This window comes from Salvelinus sp. IW2-2015, unplaced genomic scaffold, assembly GCF_002910315.2.
Source record: "Salvelinus sp. IW2-2015 unplaced genomic scaffold, ASM291031v2 Un_scaffold649, whole genome shotgun sequence".
Classification (NCBI taxonomy): Eukaryota; Metazoa; Chordata; class Actinopteri; order Salmoniformes; family Salmonidae; genus Salvelinus; species Salvelinus sp. IW2-2015.
Window position 1 is genome coordinate 448,330 of NW_019942589.1, and position 23,623 is coordinate 471,952.

General features: G+C 42.9%; 1 protein-coding gene across 2 annotated transcripts in view; it reads left to right on the forward strand.

Annotated features, from left to right (window-relative positions):
• The first annotated feature begins 7,139 nt into the window (after positions 1 to 7,139).
• The window catches only part of LOC112068695 (long-chain-fatty-acid--CoA ligase 1), a 51,215-nt gene continuing 34,731 nt past the window's right edge, over positions 7,140 to 23,623 (forward strand). The window contains exon 1 of one of the 2 annotated variants that reach the window (XM_024135893.2): positions 7,140 to 7,222. The gene's annotated coding sequence lies outside the window, so the exon portion shown is untranslated. Of the gene's footprint in view, positions 7,223 to 7,588; positions 7,731 to 23,623 lie in introns of those variants that run through there. The other variant, XM_024135894.2, reaches the window with a different exon arrangement.

Sequence of the window (23,623 nt, forward strand, 5' to 3'; positions counted from 1 at the left end):
CCATGACATAATTTTCTGGAATTTTCCAAGCTGTTTAAAGGCACAGTCAAGTTAGTGTATGTAAACTTCTGACCCACCGGAATTGTGATACAGTGAATTATAAGTGAAGCAATCTGTCTGTAAACAATTGTTGGAAAGATTAGTTGTGTCATGCACAAAGTAGATGTCCTAACCGACTTGCCGAAACTATTTGTGGAATGGTTGAAAACGAGTTATAATGATTCCAACCTAAGTGTATGTAAACTTCCGACTCCACCTTCCGGTTCTCGGCCCTCACTAGCATGAAAACGAAATACAGGCACAGACTGTGTGTGGAAAATTATTTAAGTCTGAGACTCTCTCCAATACAACCCAACGTTGCAGAGTTATGTGCATCCTTTCAAGCATACCCTTCTCATTAACCTGTGGTGAGTTATTCACAATTGTTGATGAACAAATAAGGTTAAATATGTAAGATGGTGAAATAAATAAATTATTGATTATTAAATTACTATTTGTGCCCTGGTCCTATAAGAGCTCTTTGTCACTTCCCACGAGCTGGGTTGTGACAAAAACTCACACTCATTCTTATGTTTAATAATTGTATTGTATAGCGTGTGTGTGGCAGGCTTACAATAATGGCAAAAACATTTGAGAGTGCGCTGAATCTGGTGCTAGAGGGGGTACGCAGCTGGAGGTTGAATGTTTGAAGGGGTACAGGACTATAAAAATTTTGGGAACCACTGCTCTAAATGTTAGTTGTCACCATGATATCACAGAGGACAGTGTGTGAGTAACTTGACCGCTGACTGACAATCTTAATATTAGTTGGACCATTGGTTGGACGAAGTTAAGTTAGGCTAGACAGCATAAGCAAGTGATCAGTAGACTTCAAACAATGTCCTTTGCTTACTGTGGGTTATCATGTCCTTTGCCCTGGTAGAATATCATAGTTTGTCCATATGAGAAAAAGGGTAGGCCTAATTAGTGGGTCAAATCAAATCAAATCAAATTTTATTGGTCACATACACATGGTTAGCAGATGTTAATGCTAGTGTAGCGAAATGCTTGTGCTTCTAGTTCCGACCATGCAGTAATATCTAACAAGTAATCTAAGAATTTCAGAACAACTACCTTATACACACAAGTGTAAGGAATGCATAAGAATATGTACATATAAATATATGGATGAGCGATGGCCGAACGGTATAGGCAAGATGCAGTAGATAGTATAGAGTACAGTATATACATATACATATGAGATGAGTAATGTAGGTATGTAAACATTATATAATGTGGCATTGTTTAAAGTGACTAGTGATACATTTATTACATCCAATTTTTTATTATTAAAGTGGCTAGAGATTTGAGTCAATATGTTGGCAGCAGCCACTCAATGTTAGTGATGACTGTTKAACAGTCTAATGGCCTTGAGATAGAAGCTGTTTTTCAGTCTCTTGGTCCCAGCTTTGATGCACCTGTACTGACCTCGCCTTCTGGATGATAGCGGGGTGAACAGGCAGTGGCTCGGGTGGTTGTTGTCCTTGATGATCTTTTTGGCCTTCCTGTGACATCGGGTGGTGTAGGTGTCCTGGAGGGCAGGTAGTTTGCCCCCGGTGATGCATTGTGCAGACCTCAATACCCTCTGGAGAGCCTTACGGTTGTGGGCGGAGCAGTTGCCGTACCAGGCGGTGATACAGCCCGACAGGATGCTCTCGATTGTGTATCTGTAAAAGTTGTGTTTTTGTGTTTTTGTGTTTTTGTGTTTTTGGTGTTTTTGGTGACAAGCTGAATTTCTTCAGCCTCCTGAGGGTGAAGAGGTGCTGTTGCGCCTTCTACACCACACTGTCTGTGTTGGTGGACCATTTCAGTTTGTCCGTGATGTGTACGCCGAGGAACATAAAACTTTCCACCTTCTCCACTACTGTCCCGTCAATTTGGATAGGGGGGTGCTCCCTCTGCTGTCCCCTGAAGTCCACGATCATCTCCTTTGTTTTGTTGACGTTGAGTGTGAGGTTATTTTCCTGACAACACACTCCGAGGGCCCTCACCTCCTCCCTGTAGGCCGTCTCGTCGTTGTTAGTAATCAAGCCCACCACTGTAGTGTCGTCTGCAAACTTGATGATTGAGTTGGAGGCGTGCATGGCCACGCAGTTATGGGTGAACAGGGAGTACAGGAGAGGGCTGATAACGCACCCTTGTGGGGCCCCAGTGTTGAGGATCAGCGGGGTGGAGATGTTGTTTCCTACCCTCAACACCTGGGGGCGTCCCGTCAGAAAGTCCAGGACCCAGTTGCACAGGGCGGGGTCGAGACCCAGGGTCTCAAGCTTAATGACAAGTTTGGAGGGTACTATGGTGTTAAATGCTGAGCTGTAGTTGATGAACAGCATTCTTACATAGGTATTCCTCAAGTCCAGATGGGTTAGGGCAGTGTGCAGTGGGATTGTGGTTGCGTCGTCTGTGGACCTATTGGGGCGGTAAGCAAATTGGAGTGGGTCTAGGGTGTCAGGTAGGGTGTAGGTGATAAAATCCTTGACTAGTCTCTCAAAGCACTTCATGATGACGGAAGTGAGTGCTACGAGGCAATAGTCGTTTAGTTCAGTTACCTTAGCTTTCTTGGGAACAGGAACAATGGTGTCCCTCTTGAAGCATGTGGGAACAGCAGACTGGGATAAGGATTGATTGAATGTGTCCGTAAACACACCAGCCAGCTGGTCCGGCGCATGCTCTGAGGACGCAGCTAGGGATGCCGTCTGGGCCGGCAGCCTTGCGAGGGTTAACACATTTAAATGTTTTACTCACGTTGGCTGCGGTGAAGGAGAGCCCACAGGTTTTGGTAGCGGGCCGTGTCGGTGGCTTTGTATTGTCCTCAAAGCGAGCAAAGAAGTTGTTTAGTTTGTGTGGGAACAAGACATCAGGGTCCGCGACGGGGCTGGTTTTCTTTTTGTAGTCAGTGATTGACTGTAGACCCTGCCAAATACCTCTCGTGTCTGAGCCATTGAATTGTGTCTCTACTTTGTCTCTATATTGACGCTTAGCTTGTTTGATTGCCTTGCGGGAATAGCTACACTGTTTGTATTCGGTCATGTTTCCGGTCGCCTTGCCCTGATTAAAAGCAGTGGTTCGCGCTTTCAGTTTTGTGCGAATTCTGCCATCAATCCACGGTTTCTGGTTGGGGAAGGTTTTAATAGTCGCCGTGGGTACAACATCACAGATGCACTTGCTAATAAACTCGCTCACCGAGTCAGCGTATACACCAATGTTGTTGTTCGAGGCTGTCCGAAACATATAGCCTTTTTTATAGCCTTAAGCCGTACCCTTATCCTACTTCTCCTCTGTTCCTCTGATGATGTAGAGGTTAATCCAGGAGATGCCGTGCCTAGCTCCACTCCTACTCCCCAGGTGCTCTCATTTGTTGACTTCTGTAACCTTAAAAGCCTTGGTTTCATGCATGTTAACATTAGAAGCCTACTCCCAAAGTTTGCTTTATTCACTGCTTTAGCACACTCTGCCAACCCGGATGTCCTAGCCGTGTCTGAATCCTGGCTTAGGAAGACCACCAAAAACCCTGAAATTTCCATCTCTAACTATAACATTTTCCGACAAGAAAGAACTACCAAAGAGGGCGGTGTTGCAATCTACTGCAGAGATAGACTGCAGAGTTCTGTCTTACTATCCAGGTCTGTACCCAAACAATTTGAGCTTCTACTTTTAAAAATCCACCTTTCCAGAAACAAGTCTCTCACCGTTGCCGCTTGCTATAGACCACCCTCTGCCCCCAGCTGTGCCCTGGACACCATATGTGAATTGATTGCCCCCCATCTATCTTCAGAGCTCGTGCTGCTAGGTGACCTAAACTGGGACATGCTTAACACCTCGGCCATCCTACAGTCTAAGCTTGATGCCCTCAATCTCACACAAATTATCAATGAACCCACCAGATACAACCCCAAATCCGGTAAACATGGGCACCCTCATAGATATCAGCCGAACCAACCTGCCCTCCAAATACAACTCTGCTGTTTTCAACCTAGATCTCAGCGATCACTGCCTCATTGCCTGCATCCGTAATGGGTCAACTCCCTAAAACACTTCAACGAGCAGGCCTTTCTAATCGACCTGGCCCGTGTTTCCTGGAAGGATATTGACCTCAACCCGTCAGTAGAGGATGCCTGGTAATTCTTTAAAAGTGCCTTCCTCACCATCTTAAATAAGCATGCTCCATTCAATTWAAAAAAAAAACTAGGAATAGATATAGCCCTTGGTTCACTCCAGACCTGTCTGCCCTTGACCAGCACAAAAACATCCTGTGGCGTTCTGCATTAGCATCGAATAGCCCCCGTGATATGCAACTTTCAGGGAAGTTAGGAAAACGATATACACAGGCAGTTAGGAAAGCTAAGGCTAGCTTTTTCAAACAGAAATTTGCATCCTATAGTACAATTTCAAAAAAGTCCTGGGACACTGTAAAGTCCATGGAGAATAAGAGCACCTCCTCCCAGCTGCCCACTGCACTGAGGCTAGGAAACACTGTCACTACCGATAAATCCACAATAATTGAGAATTTCAATAAGCATTTTTCTACGGCTGGCCATGCTTTCCACCTGGCTACCCCTACCCCGGTCAACAGCCCTGCGCTCCCCACAGCAACTCGCCCAAACCTCCTCCACTTCTCATTCACCCAAATCCAGTCAGCTGATGTTCTGAAAGAGCTGCAAAATCTGGACCCCTACAAATCAGCCGGGCTAGACAATCTGGACCCTCTCTTTCTAAAATTATCCGCTAAAATTGTTGCAACCACTATTATTAGCCTTTTCAACCTCTCTTTTGTATCGTCTGAGATTCCCATAGATTGGAAAGCTGCCGCGGTCATCCCCCTCTTCAAAGGGGGAGACACTCTAGACCCAAACTGCTACAGACCTATATCTATTCTACCCTGCCTTTTTAAGGTCTTTGAAAGCAAAGTTAACAAACAGATTACCGACCATTTCGAATTTCACCATACCTTCTCCGCTATGCAATCTGGTTTCAGAGCTGGTCATGGGTGCACTTCAGCCATGCTCAAGGTCCTAAACGATATCATAACCGCCATCGATAAGAGACATTACTGTGCAACCGTATTCATCGACCTGGCTAAGGCTTTTGACTCTGTCAATCACAACATTCTTATTGGCAGACTCAACAGCCTTGGTTTCTCAAATGATTGCCTCGCTTGGTTCACCAACTACTTCTCCGATAGAGTTCAGTGTGTCAAATCGGAGGGCCTGTTGTACGGACCTCTGGCAGTCTCTATGGAGGTGCCAAAGGGTTCAATTCCTGGGCCGACTCTCTTCTCTGTATACATCAATGATGGCGCTCTTGCTGCTGGTGATTCTTTGATCCACCTCTACGCAGACGACACCATTCTGTATACCTCTGGCCCTTCGTTGGACACTGTGTTAACTAACCTCCAGATGAGCTTCAATGCCATACAACTCTCCTCTGTGGCATCCAACTGCTCTTAAATGCAAGTAAAACTAAATGCATGCTCTTCAAACGATCGCTGCCCACACCTGCCCGCCCGTCCAGCATCACTACTCTGGATGTTCTGACTTAGAATATGTGGACAACTACAAATACCTAGGTGTCTGGTTAGACTGTAAACTCTCCTTCCAGACTCACATTAAACATCTCCAATCCAAAATAAATCTAGAATCGCTCCCTATTTCGCAACAAAGCATCCTTCACTCATGCTGCCAAACATACCCTCGTAAAACTGACCATCCTACCGATCCTCGACTTCGGCGATGTCATTTACAAAATAGCCTCCAATACTCTACTCAGCAAACTGGATGCAGTCTATCACAGTGCCATCCTTTTTGTCACCAAAGCCCCATATACTACCTAACACTGCGACCTGTATGCTCTCGTTGGCTGGCCCTCGCTTCATACTCGTCGCCAAAACCACTGGCTCCAGGTCATCTGCAAGTCTCTGCTAGGTAAAGCCCCGCCTTATCTCAGCTCGCTGGTCACCATAGCAGCACCCACTCGTAGGACGCGCTCCAGCAGGTATATCTCACTGGTCACCCCCAAAGCCAATTCTTCCTTTGCCGCCTCTCCTTCCAGTTCTCTGCTGCCAATGACTGGAACGAACTGCAAAAATCTCTGAAGCTGGAGACTCTTACCTCCCTCACTAGCTTTAAGCACCAGCTGTCAGGCAGCTCACAGATCACTCACCTGTACATAGCTCATCTGTAAATAGCCCTTCCAATCTACCTCATCCCCATACTTTATTATTTATTTATCTTGCTCCTTTGCACCCCAGTGTCTCAACTTGCACATTCATCTTCTGCACATCCTACCATTCCAGTGTTTAATTGCAATATTGTAATTAATTTGCCACCATTGCCTATTTATTGCCTTACCTCTCTTATCCTACCTCATTTGCACATGCTGTATATAGATTTTTCTACTGTATTATTATTGATTGTATGTTTGTTTATTCCATGGTAAATCTGTGTTGTTGTATGTGTCGAACTGCTTTGATTTATCATGGCCAGGTCGCAGTTGCAAATGAGAACTTGTTCTCAACTGGCCTACCTGGTTAAATAAAATAAAAAATATCCCAGTTCACTGATCGAAGCAATCTTGAAGCGTGGAATCAGATTGGTCGGACCAGCGTTGAACAGACCTGAGCACGGGCGTTTCCTGTTTCAGTTTCTGTCTATAGGCTGGGAGCAACAAAATGGAGTCGTGGTCAGATTTGCCAAAAGGAGGGCGAGGGAGAGCTTTGTATGTGTCGTGGAAGTTAGAGTAACAATGATCCAGAATTTTGCCAGCCCGGGTCGCACATTCGATATGCTGATACAATTTAGCGAGTGTCTGATAATGTGGCAAAACTGTGTTGTCAAAAACAACAAGAAATGTAATATAATCCTAGGTTACATGAATTGCATTGAAATTGAACTTGGAACAAAATTGAACTTGTCTAAACAAATTTGCAGTCGAAGCATCTTTAATAAACAAATTCAAGTGGTTTGATCAAATATGATCTGAAACTCTTTTGGTGATTGAATATGTATTGAGTAACGTGACGTAAATGAAGTGTGATGGAATGTGCAAAACATGTGCGTGTACGTTAACGTTCAATAGAAATTGACCAATGAAAACACGCCTTTGAATATATATGTGAGATGCACTGTTGAGCGCTACATCCCCTTTAAAGATTCTGAATGATTCACGCCTAGGAGCCTGCTTGACACAGGTTTGTTGGATGTTTAACTTTATGCTTTGCCTATTCAATTATATTGTTTCAGGTGTGTGCTCAATAACTATGTAAAAATAATGAATACATGATTGTGTTTGTTTGRGCAATAACATTGATAACTGGGTCATTAAAAAAACCATCAGTCACCATATATCGCCAAATTTTCAAAAGGTGTAGATGTCTGGTGGATTCATTCGTTTTAAATGTCGATAACAACCATCATATTATCAATACAGGTTACGTTATATCGCAGGCTGGATAGACTACGGATTTTAAGACGTAGGCCTATTCTCGAAACATCACGAAAACAATAGTTATCTGTTACAGGCGTTCCCTATTCCGTAGCGTGCTTGGTGAATCAACACGTAGTCATAAAAATAGCTATGCTGTATAACTTTTTATTCTTGTAAGCTATATTAACTTCTTGCGACCGCAAATTGTAAACACGACATTTCCAAGGCAGTCGAGTGGAAGAGGTTGAAGAAAAAGGTCGTATGAGGAAATAGTACGTTTGTGCGACACTCAACTTTGTTTCGAAACGTTTATTAGCGTGATGAGCGCTTTTAGGACTTGTGAAAAGAGCCCGAATGACGCCGTTAGTTAATTAGCTAATATTGTAATACAAGTTTAAAAGGAGACAATGTATCCATTGTCAAACTCATGTTGCGGCATCCCCCGCCTTGTCATTTGTATCGAGACAGTTTCCTGAGTTGCTAATCAGTGATTGTCGAAAAATACTCTTATGCTTTTTAAAACCATTTATTTAAACAAGCAATATAAATTAATATTTCCATTAGTAAAGCAAAAACGATAGGCTACTCCGAAATGTTAATACTTTTGATTTTATTTTGGGATTAAGTCATTTTTATCACGTTACATTTAAAGGGAAAGTGTGATACCCGTTTAAGTGATCAGGTTCTGTTGAAATTGCAATGAGTATCTTGTAGCATATTAATGCTGCATTTGGCCTACTCCGGTCTTGGTGACCTTTTCAAATGAAGGTTTATTTTTGCTCTTGCTAAACAGTTCATTCATAAATGTTATTAAGCTTAGTACAGGTGGCAAGATTTAGACCTGTTGGTGTTACTAAATCGTCAATGTTCTTTGCCAGAAATCTGTAATGCACACTTTCTTAACCCTGCCCAGGCCAGCTCAGGGTGGCTGCAAGTTCACAACTATTTCAAAGACATACACTTGTTACCAATGGTTGTAGCCTACTTATTAGGCCCAAGTTCAAATAATGACGGTGCCTTTGAAACTTGGTTGGATAGAACATTTGACGTTTTAAGCTAGGCCTATACCTGGCTCAATGTGGTACAGCAGACAACCACATTCGAGGAATTGCGTGTAATGTTGCCTGGAGTCTGTTTTTGACATTGACTTACTGAGTGCGCTGGTTTTAACTGCCTCCTGTTGACAATATACTTGAGATGCGAACCCTTTTTCACTGGATTGGTCTGCCATGTGGTTATCATATGGAGTTGCATTGTTCATATACTACAAAGGAGATATTTTGTCAGTATATTACAGTACTGCTGTTGAAGACAGTTTTTAGGTGAAAGGTGAATGTCTCTTATTAACTACAACCTAAGGGGGAGTGGTGGCATGCCCCCCTGCAAAAATGTTTGCCCTTCAAAATCAGATTTGGTTGCATCTGATGCACCCCAATTTGTTAGTCAATTAAGTAGATGCCACAAAAGTAGGCAGCTAGTTGACTAGCAGCTGGCGCTTATGGAACACACGGAAGGGGTCACCAGGGATGTGTTTCGGTGAGGTGAAATGTTCACAACGTCGCAGATAGAAGTGTAACAAATACAGGTAACATGGTTTCTTATTCTACAAGACAGACAACCATATCTGTTCTACTCAATGCTTTTCTATATGAACGTTTCTGTAACGTTGCACCATCCTGAACCGGTCCCTGTTTACACCATTCATCATCCAGCCAGGCTGTGTGCCACCTGTTGCCTGGTTCACGTTCCCAATCCCACCCTATCTTTTTTTTTGCCTAAAAGCTCCTAGATCTGGTCTGAAACCAACCCCTATACAACCTTCCTTTAGTAGCATGCATTCATGTCTTTGAATTCATGTCAAATGCAGATATGAACGGAGGTGTTGACTGACAACCATGTGGCAACATCTACAGAAGATCTTCACACGCCTTTTACTATATATTACAAAGGTATTCTGCTACGAAGTCTGGTTCGTATTTGCCTATGTTACATCTCTCCAAAMGTGCCACAAAATGGTGCCGACAGAGAGGGCTGCTTTGCTTCTAGTCCTTAGGAAACTTTGCAGTATTTTTTTTTTTTTAATGTTTTATTTCTTACATTGTTAGCCCAGAAAATCTTAAGTGTTATTACATAGAGCCGGGAAGAATTAGATATCAGAGTGGCGTCAACTTACCAGCACTACGACCAGGAATACGACTTTCCCGAAGCGGGTCCTTTTTCCGGACTACCCAGTGCAGTTAATATGATTCAAGAGGCTGACCCAAAACAACGCCGCCAGAGAAGCGGTAGACGGAGCGGTCTTCTGGTCAGACTTTGAAGGTGCGCACACCACCCACCACTTTCGAGTATTTCTCGCTAATGTCCAGTCTCTAGATAACAAAGGTAGATGAAATTAGGGCAAGGGTTGCTTTCCAGAGAGACATCATGGATTGTAACATACTCTTTCACAGAAAATGGCGCTCTCGAGATATACTGTCGCAGTCGATACAGCCACCTGGATTCTTTGTACTTTGTGCCGACAGGAATATGCATCTCTCCGGAGTCATTAACTTGTTTTTCAACCACTCCACAAATTTCTTGTTAACAAACTATAGTTTTGGCAGGTCTGTTAGGACATCTACTTTGTGCATGACACAAGTAATTTTTCCAACAATTGTTTACAGACAGTGGGTCAGAAGTTTACATACACTACGTTGACTGTACCTTTTAAACAGCTTAAATTCCAGAAAATGATGTCATGGCTTTAAAAGCTTCTGATAGGCTAATTGACATCATTTGAGTCAATTGGAGGTGTACCTCTGGATGTATTTGAAGGCCTACCTTCAAACTCAGTGCCTCTTTGCTTGACATCATGGGAAAATCAAAAGAATTCAGCCAAGACCTCAAAGAAATTGTAGATCTCCACAAGTCTGGTTTATCCTTGGGCACCATTTCCAAACGCCTGAAGGTACCATGTTCATCTGTACAAACAATAGATAAGTATAAACACCATGGGACCACGCAGCCGTCATACCACTCAGGAAGGAGACGCGCTCTGTGTCCTAGAGATTAACGTGCTTTGGTGCAAAAAGTGCAAATCAATCCCAGAACAACAGCAATGGACCATGTGAAGATGCTGMAGGAAATGGGTACAAAAGTATCTTTATCCACAGTAAAACGAGTCCTATATTGACAACCTGAAAGGCCACTCGGCAAGAGAAAGAAGCCACTGCTCCAAAACCACCATTAAATAAGCCAGACTACGGTTTGCAACTGCAAATGGGGACAAATATTGTACTTTTGGAGAAATGTCCTCTGGTCTGATGAAACAAAAATAGAATTGTTCGGCCATAATTACCATCGTTAGGTTTGGAGGAAAAAGGGGGAGGCTTGCAAGCTGAAGTACACCATCCCAAACGTGAAGCACGGGGGTGGCAACATCATGTTGTGGGGGTGCTTTGCTGCAGGAGGGTCTGGTGCTCTTCACAAAATAGATTGCATCATGAGGAAGGACAATTATGTGGATATATTGAAGCAACATCTCAAGACATCAGTCAGGAAGTTAAAGCTTGGTCGCAAATAGGTCTTCCAAATGGTCAATGACCCCAAGCATACTTCCAAATGGCTTAAGGACAACAAAGTCGGGGTATTGGAGTGGTCATCCCGAAATGTTTGACCCAAGTTAAACAATTTAAAGGCAATACACTCAATTAGTATTTGGTAGCATGTAAACTTCTGACCCACTGGTAATGTGATGAAAGAAATAAAAGCTGAAATAAATCAATCTCTCCACTATTATTCTGACATTTCACATTCATAAAATAAAGTGGTGATTCTAACTGACCTAAGACAGGGAATGTTTACTAGGATTAAGTGTCAGGAATTGTGAAAAGAAGTTTAAATGTATTTGGCTTAGGTGTATGTAAACTTCTGACTTCAACTGTATCTCTCACTCTCAAAACACTGGCGGGGTGAAGACTTTGCTGTTTTTTTAAYAACTGTTTGCCCCTTTTGCAAATGCTTATTTACCCTGAAGACCAGTTTATTAATTGTATTGTAAACAGTCTAGCTCTACACTTGATTTACTGCACTTGAGACGCTTTGCGAAGGCTTCAGCTTTGAACTCTGTTTACACAACTTAAAGGAGAAGTTGTCTTTTTTACAACAAAATCTATATTTTGTATGGAAATGTCATGTTCTACAAGGGTCCAGACACAGAAGCACACACTGTCTTCTCTTTGTCGGGCATCATTTGAAAGACTTCTGTGCACTGATAATATATGGGAATCCATCGGTTGCTATGAGAATCCAATGTCCTGAGGATATCATTGTTTGTTTGAAGATCACAAAGTAGTTCTGAGCGATTTAGTGCTTTTTTTAAAGGTCTGTTCGGTTTCAATATCATTTAAAACATTAAATCTAATCTCTGCTCAGGCAGTAAGTCTGCCAGTCAGATGTAACCGTATCTATTCACTCCACATACTGTACTGTCTTTAGTCATTCTATTTGGCTAGCCTGCCTAAGTAGACTATGCTTCAGAACTGTCTGACAATCATTTGACTAGTTCAAAGTCGATAAGGCATACTTTCAAACTTTCCCTCTTTCGTTGTGTACATTCCGTTCTCATGCGGTCTGTGTGTATCTGGCCAGAGATCTGTATATAATGACGAGATGCTCATGTTGCCGCCATAACAATGGGGGTCGTTGTCCCAAAGGTGGGAAGGCAGGGAACAAGCTTAGATCCAATGAAACGCATTGGGCTTATTTAGGACAGATTTTTCCAAGAGGTTTCACTCTCGCTTCGCCTCTTCCCGTCTGATCCATCACCGCCAGCCAGAAACAGGAGCAATGGATTATGGTTATTGTAGTTAATTACCACGTTTCTGAGAAACTAGGTGGAATATTAAAGAAGGAAGCACCAGTGACTCGGCCAATAAGAAAGTGGTCAGATGAAGCAGCTGCTTAGCTACACGACTGTTGCTAGCACAGACTGGAATATGTTCCAGGAMTTTTCCGATGGCATTGAGTACACATCAGTCACTGGCTTCATCAATAAGTGCATCGACGACGTCGTCCCCACAGTGACCGTGTACATACCCCAACCAGAAGTCATGGATTACAGGCAACATTCGCACTGAGCTAAAGGGTAGAGCTGCTGCTTTGAAGGAGCATGGCTTTCAAACTATTACCGACTACAAAGGGAAGCACAGCCGAGAGCTGCCCAGTGACATGCGAGCATCAGCTGTTTCCGGACGACTGTGATCCCGCTCTTCATAGCCATGTGAGCAAGACCTTTTAAACAGGTCAACATTCACAAGGCTACATGGCCAGATGAATTACCAGGATGTGTACTCCGAGCATGTGCTGGCTTGTCTTCACTGACATTTTCAACCTCTCCCTGTCCGAGTCTGTAATACCAATTTGTTTCAAGCAGACCACCATAGTCCCTGTGCCCAAGAAGGCTAAGGTAACCTGCCTAAATGACTACCGACCCGTAGCACTCGCATCTGAAGCCGTGAAGTGCTTTGAAAGGCTGGTCCTGGCTCACATCAACACCATTATCCTAGACCTGCCACAATTTAACAAACTGCCCAAATTGCATCTGCTGCATTTCCTTCTGACCTGTGTGCAATACAATTTAAAACAGTCCATTTAAAAAAAAAAAAAATTTGAATGATTCTCTGTGGCCAAATCATGCCAGCCTATTTTGATTATGTTTTTATTTACTTCTGTATAGACTGGATTAGGCTATAATTTTGGCAATTTTTATTCAATTTACTTTAGGAAAAGCTTCTTCTAGCCTTATGCATGCGCTGCCTATGCCTGCATATGAAAAACAACCCTATTCGCTATTTGAGTATAGGCTACGGATTCCATTTGTTTTTGTAGGCCATTCTAAATTTAAAAAAAMCCATCCATAGGCTATATGTAAAGACCATATTAAATTAAGAATAGTGTGATGGGTGAGAATATTATCAAGTGCTTGTTAAAATGTGAATGAGATACTGAAGTGTGTGCAGCCTGCGCAAGAAGCAGAGCTCATGCCTTTCATGTGGCTTTTTTCAAATCATTAGTCGCATCATGCAGGCTTTAGTAAGTATAAAAAAATCTAAACGTATAGCCTAACGTTTGTATCACAAGTTTCATAAATAACTCTAAATTAAGCCAATGGGAGGACCTGTTTCTTTTGTTAATTTCTCAACACAGAATAGCCGCATGTGCGCACTCCCTCGGAAATCATTTGGAGAAAATATCCTTTCTATTTTCTTCAGCTGTGTTCAATTGTATTCCTCATACTGTAAAATAGTGCCACAGGATTCTAAGCAAACCTTGTCTGCTAAATGAACTAGTGTAGCCCACAGCCAGATCAGGGCTTAACATAAGGTAAACTCAGAATGTGCTCATCTGTTCTTCTGAAATGGGCTACAGTTTCTTTAGACCTGTCCTAAAATAAATAATGGATTTATTGTGATGGTGTAGACTGTCGTTCTCTTTCTGTCTCAAATGAGAATTTAGCATTTTTAAAATGTAGATGTTCCAACGGTCTGCATCAGTGGTTCCTGGAAGCCAGGACATGCTAAACATGTTTGTTAATTAACGGTCAGTTACCGTGAGACCGGCAGTTATTTGCATGACAAAGTTTAATGACCGCTACAGCCCTACCCATGAGCCCCTTCTCTTTCCACTTAACCAGCATCCTCACCCACTGAGCACTGACCGACACCGGACGTCCATGGACGTTGAAATTTGGTCAATCCGCCCTGGCCTTGATTTTAACGTCCACAGTCATCAGGACCGGCCTTCATTTGGTCCAAACATAGAAGTCCATGATTGATTCAGATTTGAACCGGAACTAATCTGAAAAAATCATAGATGTCTGTTTCACAAGTTTGCACAATACAGTAGAGTATTGTAAAGCAGAGTACAGTAAAGTGTACTATACTCGACAGTACTGTACTAAACCCATTAGAGCACACTAAAGTGGATTACACTCTACAGTGCTMTACTGTGTATATATACTCTGCATTACTCTATTGAGCTCTACTGTGCTGTACTTAGAAGTCACAAGTTTGGACGTCAAAGATTGGTACAGATTTGGTCCGGACCAACAATTTTGTTTAGTGGAGCTCATTAAAATAATACAGAATGTGTAGAATAATACCCACATATGCAAAGGGGGATATTGCGTACGTCTAGCTCGGTGTACCTATTTAGGATACATTACCATGAAGAGAATGGCATTCATAGCCATCATAATGAATTTCTGTGTAGTATAGATCAGGGACCCACTTCACTTACTGTGGTTCAAATAACAAAAGCGATTTTATTTGTATTTAAATATTTTTTTTAACTCGAGGTGTTGTAATAGCTGACTTCATTCTTTCTGCAGACATTTTTTTTAATTCTTAATTTGGAGCAGATTTAAGAGTTTATGGAAAACATGGTCACCTAAAAAAGGGGATTTTACCAAACTTTGCATCGGCACAGTTCTTCCAGTAAATGTATTTTTGTAAAAATGTCTGTAAATTAAGTAGGCCTTGTGCGTGGAGTTGTATGGTTCGTTACCTTGTTTGCCATACGTTTTAAGTGAGTCACAACGCAATTCTGTAACCCTGGTTGCTGCGACACACAGACCAATTGCTCCAGTCTACAAACTTGTGATTATCATGTGGCGCATTGGAGGATTCTTGTCCTGTCAGCTTTGAAGTACAATGACAGCATTCATCCCAAGCCATTCAAGGAAATCTGGAAATACAGGCTTGTGGTGTGGGGAAAGAAACTCTTGGTCCTCTCTCTCTGTCGTCTCAAATGTTCGGCGTAGCATTTTCTACTACAGATTACGGAGCTCTCTCTCACCCCACTCTGTGGAACAGGGCCATGTGAGGGCCAACATGGCCGCCGCGATCCGCTTGTCTTTGGCAGGGGTTACTATCTATTAGCGAGAGCTCCATTCTGTTGAGTGGAAAGTTGGTGCTAAATGTTCTCTTTTAAACGGCTAAATGAGCTAAAGCTGATGAGATTAAGGATATTTAATACTTTCCATCGATGGTTAAATCGTTTTGAGTTTGTAGCATTTCAGTATAATGGTGTGGCTGGTTAAAATGTTTGCGGGAAGAAAAAACAATTCTATAGTCCCTATGAAAAATGACAATGTATAGCCACAGTAGGATCAGAAAATGAGAACTTAATTTGTCACGTGCCGAATACAGTGTATACGGTAAGGTGTAGACCTTAATGTGAAATGCTTACTTACAAGCCCTTAACCAACAGTGCAGTTCAAGAATAGTTAAGAAAATATCTACCAAATAAACTAGAGTAAAAAGTAACACAATACAATAACGAGGCTATATTACAGGGGGTACTGAGTCAATGTGTGGGGGTAGAGGTTAGTCGAGGTAATTTGTACATGTAGGTAAGAGTGAAGTGACTGCATAGATGATAAACAGCGAGTAGCAGCAGTGTGCAAAATAAATGGAGGTGGGTCAATGTAAATAGTCCGGTGGCCATTTTATTAATTGTCAGCAGTCTTATGGCTTAGTGGTAAAAGCTGTTAAGGAGCCTTTTGGTCCTAGACTTGGCGCTCCTGTACCGCTTGCTGTGCGGTAGCAGAGAAAGTCTGTGACTGGAGTCCCTGACAATCTTTGGGGCTTTCCTCTGACACAGCTCATTATATATGTCCTGGATGGCAGGAAGCTTGGCCCCAGTGATGTACTGGGCCATACGCACTACCCTCTGTAGCGCCTTACGGTCAGATGCCGAGCAGTTGCCATACCAGGCGGTGATGCAACTGGTCAGGWTGCTGTAGAACTTTGAGGATCTGGGAACCTTTGCCAAATCTTTTTATTCTCCTGAGTGGGAATAGGCTTTGTCGTGCCCTCTTCACGACTGTCTTGGTGTGTTCGGTCCATGATAGTTCATTGGTGATGTGGACACCAAGGAACTTAACTCTCGACCCGCTCCACTTCAGCCCAGTCAATGTTAATTGGGGCCTGTTCGGCCTGCCTTTTCCTGTAATCCATGGCTTCTGGTTGGGATATATACGTACGGTCACTGTGGGGACGACGTCGTCCATGCACTTATTGTTGAAGCCGATGACTGAGGTGGTAAACTCCTCAATGCCATTGGATGAATACCGGAACATATTCCACTCTGCTAGCAAAACAGTACTATAGCCTAGCATCCGCGTCATCTGACCACTTCTGTATTGTGCGAGTCACTGGTACTTCCTGCTTTAGTTTTTGCTTGTAAGGAGGAATCGGGAGGATAGAATTATGGTCAGATATGCCAAATGGTGGGTGTGGGAGAGTGTGTGGAGTAAAGGTGGTCTAGAGTTTTTTTATTTATTTAAAATCTGGTTGCATATGTGACATGCTGGTAGAATGAGGTAAAACGGATTTAAGTTTGCCAGCATTAAAGTCCCTGGCCACTAGGAGCGCCACTGTTGGATGAGCATTTTTTTTGTTTGCTTATGGCCTTTTATAGAGTTGGTTGAGTGTGGTCTTAGTGCCAGCATCGGTATGTGGTGGTAAATGGATGGCTACGAATAATATAGATGAGAACTCTCTTGGTAGATGGTGTGGTCTACAGCTTATAAGGTACTCTACCTCAGGCGAGCAATACCTGGAGACTTCTTTAATATTAGACACAGCTGTTATTGACAAATGGACACACACCCCCACCCCTCGTCTTACCAGACGTAGCTTCTCTGTTCTGCCGGTGCATGGAAAATCCTGCCAGCTCTATTATCCGTGTCATCGTTCAGCCATGACTCAGTGAAACATAAGATATTACAGTTTTTAATGTCCCGTTGGTAGGATAGTCTTGATCATACGTTATCGATTTTTATTTTCCAATGATTGCACGATGGCAAATAGAACGGATGGCAGTGGGCGTTTACTCTCACCTACAAATTCTCAGAAGGAAGCCTGACCTCCGCCCCCCCTTTTCTTCACGCAAATGGCAGGGACTTGGGCCTGCTCCTAGGAAAGCAGTATATCCTTCCCGTCGGACTCGCTAAAGAAAAATGATTCTTCCAGTTCAAAGTGAGCAATCGCTGTTCTGATGTCCAGAAGTTATTTTCGGTTATGCATAACTGTAGCCAGAGTGCTGTAAAGAACTGTTCATGTAAAAAAATGGCTTTATAAATAAAATATTTGGAGTTCTTCACCACTGGATGCCAAATTGTATTTTTGAACCGAGGTATCAACCGAACCGTGACACAAACGATTAATGAACCGACACATGGATTTTGTAAACCTTTGCACCCCAACATTTTATTTGAATGTTAAGACAGCAGGTTTGACGCTTTGTTTATGAAGCTAGATGTAGAGAAAGCTAGTATTCTCTTAATGATCATGGTTATAAATGGCTTTTTGACAAACGTACATGCAGTTTAAAATTAAACTAGGTGAAGTATTACTTTTTGAAATTGTCCTCTGCCATGTTTTTAGGATTCATAGCCCAGACTCCGATTCTTAGGTGCAATCTGTAAATGTGATGACCCTGGTTTTGTTTGTAAATGGGAGTGATGAATCTTTGCAAATAAAACGATTTTACTTTCTTTTTGTTTTGGGGGCTCATATCCCAAAATTCAAAACTGTGGTGGTTATCAGCAGTCAGTTGCACCATCAGTACTAACAGTGGTTGACTCTGCAGTGCAGAGATGGTCCGGGCCTCATGGAATCTTGGCAGGGTATGGTTAGGAAAGCCTGGTCCCATATGTTTGTGCTATATGGCTACGGTTATGCATGACCATAAGAGTTGGCGAGACGGCACTAACAGATCTGGGACCTGGCTAGGGGTAGGTAGGTTCTAGTTTTGAAGCCATCTTACCAGACTACTAACTGTCATTAGGTCCTGTTGACAGGGCTGAGAGTGAGGCTGCAGTCACCAAGCCATACCTGCAGTGCGGACAACCTTGGCTCCACTTCACCCCTCTCCCTCCCCAATGTCCCAACTCTATATGACCCTGTACAGTGAGGACATGTGTCCGAGCGTGTTTGATTTCCTTTCAGCAGCCCTCCCCACAAGTCACCTTTGTGTCCAAAGCGGAGTGGGGATTGAGGGTGAGAGATGAGACTGTGTCCTTGTGGGGCTAATTATCGCGGATTGATCCCTTGGCAGTTACCTCCACCCCCAACCCCACCCACCCTACACTGTCCACAGCTAGCCACCTCAGTCACGCTAGTCTAGATTTATTTCACTGCAAGGGAGCAGGGAGGTCAATATGTTATGCTTCCCCAACGTGTGTGTGTCATATGTTAACAACTTCGTATGAATAGATTTCCTGCCCCTTTACTACAACTTCCTCCAGGGCTATTTGTAGCTAACGCTGTTGAATTATCAATGAGGCATCAGCGCTTAACAAATCACTACACACACGCGTGCACACAGCCTATTCAATAACTGAATAGTACAACAGGTGAAGACCTTACAGTAAAATGCTCACTTACGAGACCTTAACCAACAATGCAGTTAAAAAAAATCTGAATAAGAAAGTACAAATTATTATTATTATTACTTAATTATTATTATTAAGTAATTAAAGAGCAGCAGTAAAATAAAAATTGTGAGTGAGGGGTATTTCTGTATGCCAAAGGTTGTTGCGCTAGGCTAGAGTATCCATACTGTGCTAATTCAGGAGGGAATCAATATGCTACAGGGATGGTGCTGCTGATGTTTTCCTCCAATTGATGGCCTTTTTCACATCACTGAGACGAAGCCTGGTGGCTTTGGTCCTGAGAATTCAAGAGGGGCTTTTCAGTAGGGTGCAATGTTAGATGCAATTCTGAATGTTCTTTATCTCACTAAAGTGAGCTCTATTTGAATAAGATTTTATATCTGCAATTGCAAGGTTCAGAACGTCCCACTTCCCGATTTTATTTAAAAAATGTTTAAGTTGAAATGCAATCTCCCCTTTCAATGATTTGCTGCTTATTTGATCTGTTAAAAACAAAGGACACATTTGCATTTGAGTGTACTTTAAGAATGCTTTGTAAATTTGTGAAGATATCAAAATACCTCAACTTAAATACAAAATACCTGCTGTTAACTTTGGATAATTCATTCCAATAATTTTAAAGAGAGTGTAAAGGTTGAGCCTGCATTGTGTATATACACTGTATATCTAGAAGTGGATGAGCTGGTATTGTGACAGTAGTAAGCCCTCTAGGCATTTCTAACTAAACAACAAACTGGGCTAGCACGCTGCTTTCGTGTAGCTTAAAGTTAACAGAATTCTTTAGAAGACTAGGGGTTTAGAAGTGTTTCTGGACCAGGCCTAGGAGTGGGAATGGGCTAGGCATTGTATCTGAAGCAAGCCTAGACTGGAGAGGTGTGTATGCGTGCCTTTTAAACATGGGTTTCAAATACTTGAAAAATAATTTCAAATTTCTGTACTTGTTCGAGTCTGCCTGGCTTGATAAACCAATAGAAAAGCCCCAAAACTGCAAATCCTGCCCATCTGGCACTCCAGACAGACTCAATCAAATGCTCAAAGTGTTAATATATTTGAACCCAGGTGTGGTGCCTGTCGGTTTACCTGTTGGTCTGTCTCAGGGGTTGGAGAGTTGACTTGGTTCAGAATATGCTCATTCCTGAACATAAGCATACTCAATGGAGACTTTCCATTCAATGTGTCTTTAGTTCTGAGTTTGTGACTGGGTGTGAGATGGAAACACGAGGTGTAAACTGTGGTTGTTCAATATTTTATCATTCCTTTTTTTTTAGTAAGACATACTGTACATTTCCATCTTTATAATGCATGTCTTATACTGCATAATGCACCACAATGCATGAAATATAGGCACTTATAGTAGCTTCATAGGAAGTGTTACCGTTTCAAGTCTAATCTCCTTTTCAGATATGGGATGTCGCACTTCTTTCTCGCAGTCTTTAAAAAATGCATACATAGCATATTTACATATCGATCGTCTCTTAGTCCTTGTCTCATTGGTGATGTCATCTGGTATCATTGCCCCGTGATATGTGCTTTCTAGAAAGCGCTTTCTCTGAATTGTATACATCATAGTGAACTCATAACTTTTATGCGAAGGGGAAGCCGTTGTATACAGCTCAACTGAACAAAAATATAAATGCAACAATTGCAAAGATTTTACAGAGTTAGTGTGTATAAGGAAATCAGTCAATTGAAATACATAGATCAGGGCCAAATATATTTATTTCACGTCACTGGGAATACAGATCTGCATCTGTTCGTCAGATACCTTAAAAAAAGAAAAGTGGGGGTCAGAACCAGTCAGTATCTGGTGTGACTACACCTCCTTCGCATAGAGTTGATCAGGCTGTTTGTGGACTGTGGCATGTTGTCCCACTCCTTCAATGGCTGTGCGAAGTTGCTGGATATTGGGGCCTCCAGAGGGGCGCAGCGGTCTAAGGCATCACTACAGACCCGGGTTCGATCCGAGGCTGGGGCACAGCTGGCCGTGACCAGAAGACCCATGAGGCGACGCACATTTGGCCCAGCATCGTCCGAGTTAGGGGAGGGTTTGGTGGGCCGGGATTTCTTTGTCCCATCATGCTCTTGCGACTCCTTGTGGCAGGTCGGTCACCTGCAAGCTGACCTTGGTCGCCAGCTGTACGGTATTTCCTCCGTCACATTGGTGCGGCTGGCTTCCAGGTTAAGCGAGCAGTGTGGCTTAGCAGGGTTGTGTTTCAGAGGACACGTGGCTCTCAACCTTCGCCTCTCCCGAGTCTTTAGGGGTGTTTCAGCGATGGGACAAGATTGTAACTACCAATTTAATATCACGAAATTGGGGAGAAAAATGGGTAAAAATTATAACTAATTGGAACACACTGCCGTACACATCAATGGGTGACATCTGTATGGAAGAACTGGGACATTTTCAGCTTCCTGGAATGGTGTACAGATCCTTGCGACATGAGACCATGCATTATTATGTTGATACATGAGGTGACGGTGGCAGATGAATGGCACGACAATCGGCCTCAGGAATTCGTCACAGTATTGTCCGTAGCTTATGCCTGCCCATATCATAACCCCACCCCCACTGTTCACAACATTGACATAAGCAAACTGCTTGCCCACATGACGCCATACACGCTGTATGGCGGCACGGTTGAAACTGGGATTCATCCGTGACGTGACTTCTCCAGCGTGCCAGTGGCCATCGAAGGTGAGCATTTGCCCACTGAAGTCTGTTACGACACCGAAGAACAGTCAGGTCAAGACCCTGGTGAGGACGACGAGCACTGACATGAGCTTCCATGATGGTTTCTGACATTTTGTGCAGAAATTCTTCGGTTGTGAAAACCCACAATTTCATCAGCTGTCCGAGTGGATCGATAATCTTGGCAAAGGATACTCACTAACAGGGATGTAAACACATTTGTGCACAATTTGAGAAATAAAAGTGCATAGAACATTTCTGCTGTCTTATTTCAGCTCATGAAATATGGGACTAACACTTGCATTTATATTATTGTTCAGTACCCTTCTCTTGGAAACTGTCTTTGTTTATCCTCTACAGTTGTCCTGTATGTGCATACTTTGTTTACTGCAGCGTATTCAAAACTTTAGTACTTGTTTGTGCCCTGCACATTTTCAAAATAGCCTACCATTTAACAACCTGAATTCCAGGCTGTTTTTTACAATTTTATATTTTGAACATGGCTCAGGTTAACCGCTCTTCTCTTTTTGTAAGTTAGGAAAACTAAGTAAAAGTAGCTAATAAGTTATACTCCATCTTTTAACATCACATATCCAGGGGATCTCCAAGAATATTTCTGTATAAAACTAGCTAGTCTGACTCATGCACTTGACTTGCCCTCAAATGACTGAACCAAATATCACTTTTTAGCTGGGCTTTGAGGGGCCACAATCCAGCTGGATTGTGGCCCCCACACTCCCCACACTCTTCCGTTTTCTGGCTGAGTGGGGTGATTGGTGGCCGAGCGCTGCCATTGGCCTGTCATCTATTATGGAAGGGCTGGCTGGAGGGTGAGCAGCAGTGGAGGGTTACCTTTAGCCTGGAAACGAGTCCCAGCCAAGCCATGTGACGCCTGTGCCGTGTCCCTTTTCCCTGCTCTCCCCGACCAGCTGAATGAGACAAGCGCACACATGCGCCTTGTGTGTGTGTTGTATATACATGCATATACAGACGCTTGTATGCACATACCACACACTTAGGAGTGTGGGCAGGTTGGTATGGAAACAATGATAAGATGGGGGCTGAGAGGAAGATGTCAATGGTTTTAAGTATATCGAGCATTCGGCTGTGGTTAGTTACAAACTCTTTCTTGTTTGCCCGAGACTTAAGAATTCCACCATTTTTGTTTGACCTAAAAGGTGTTCCATATCTGGAGGTTGTTCTGTAAATACAGCAACATTTACCTCTTCCTTGTTACAATCTCTCATTTCCCTGTCACTGGCAGTGTGTGTGTGCCAAGCTACCAGTGCGGGAATGGTCTACCTCGGGGCCAGTTTACGTGAGATTAGATTCTTCGTCATTAACATGTTTCAGATGTGATGGATCTGCCATTAGCATCCTGGACTAAATCCTCAATCACTATGATGGGGATCTATTAGGGCTTTCATGGTTAGGGCTGCCACAGTAATTCAGTAATCGTGTAACCAACAATAATGGATGAAGACATCATGAAAATAAAAATAAACGTTTTAATACATAAATTTTCTTTTTATATATATATATATTTAACCTTTAACTAGGCAAGTCCAGTTAAGAACAAATTCTTATTTACAATGACGGCCAAACCCTCCCCTAACCCGGATGATGCTGGGCCAATTGTGCGCGACCCGATGGGACTCCCGATCAGGGCCAGTTGTGACACGGACTGGGAACAAACCAGGGTCTTTAGTGATGACTCTAGCACAGTAATGTAGTGACTGACTGAAGACTGCCAGGCATTAAAGACAAGAGACGCGTGGTTGAGTCCATTTCCACGGTAACATGGACTCTTTACAATGTGATGAAACGTTGCTACTCCTTGTTTTAGCTCGGGGTTGTAGCAAACATCAGCAAATACATGCACCCAATGGCTTACCACAAACAGGGCACACTGTCACTTGACAGAGATATATCAGCAAGTTAGGCTAGCTAACCCCAAGCTGTCAGTTTAGCTATAAGTAAACACAAAATCTCTGATTTGAGACTTTGGTTGCTTAGGCAACCCCCCCCCCCCCCCC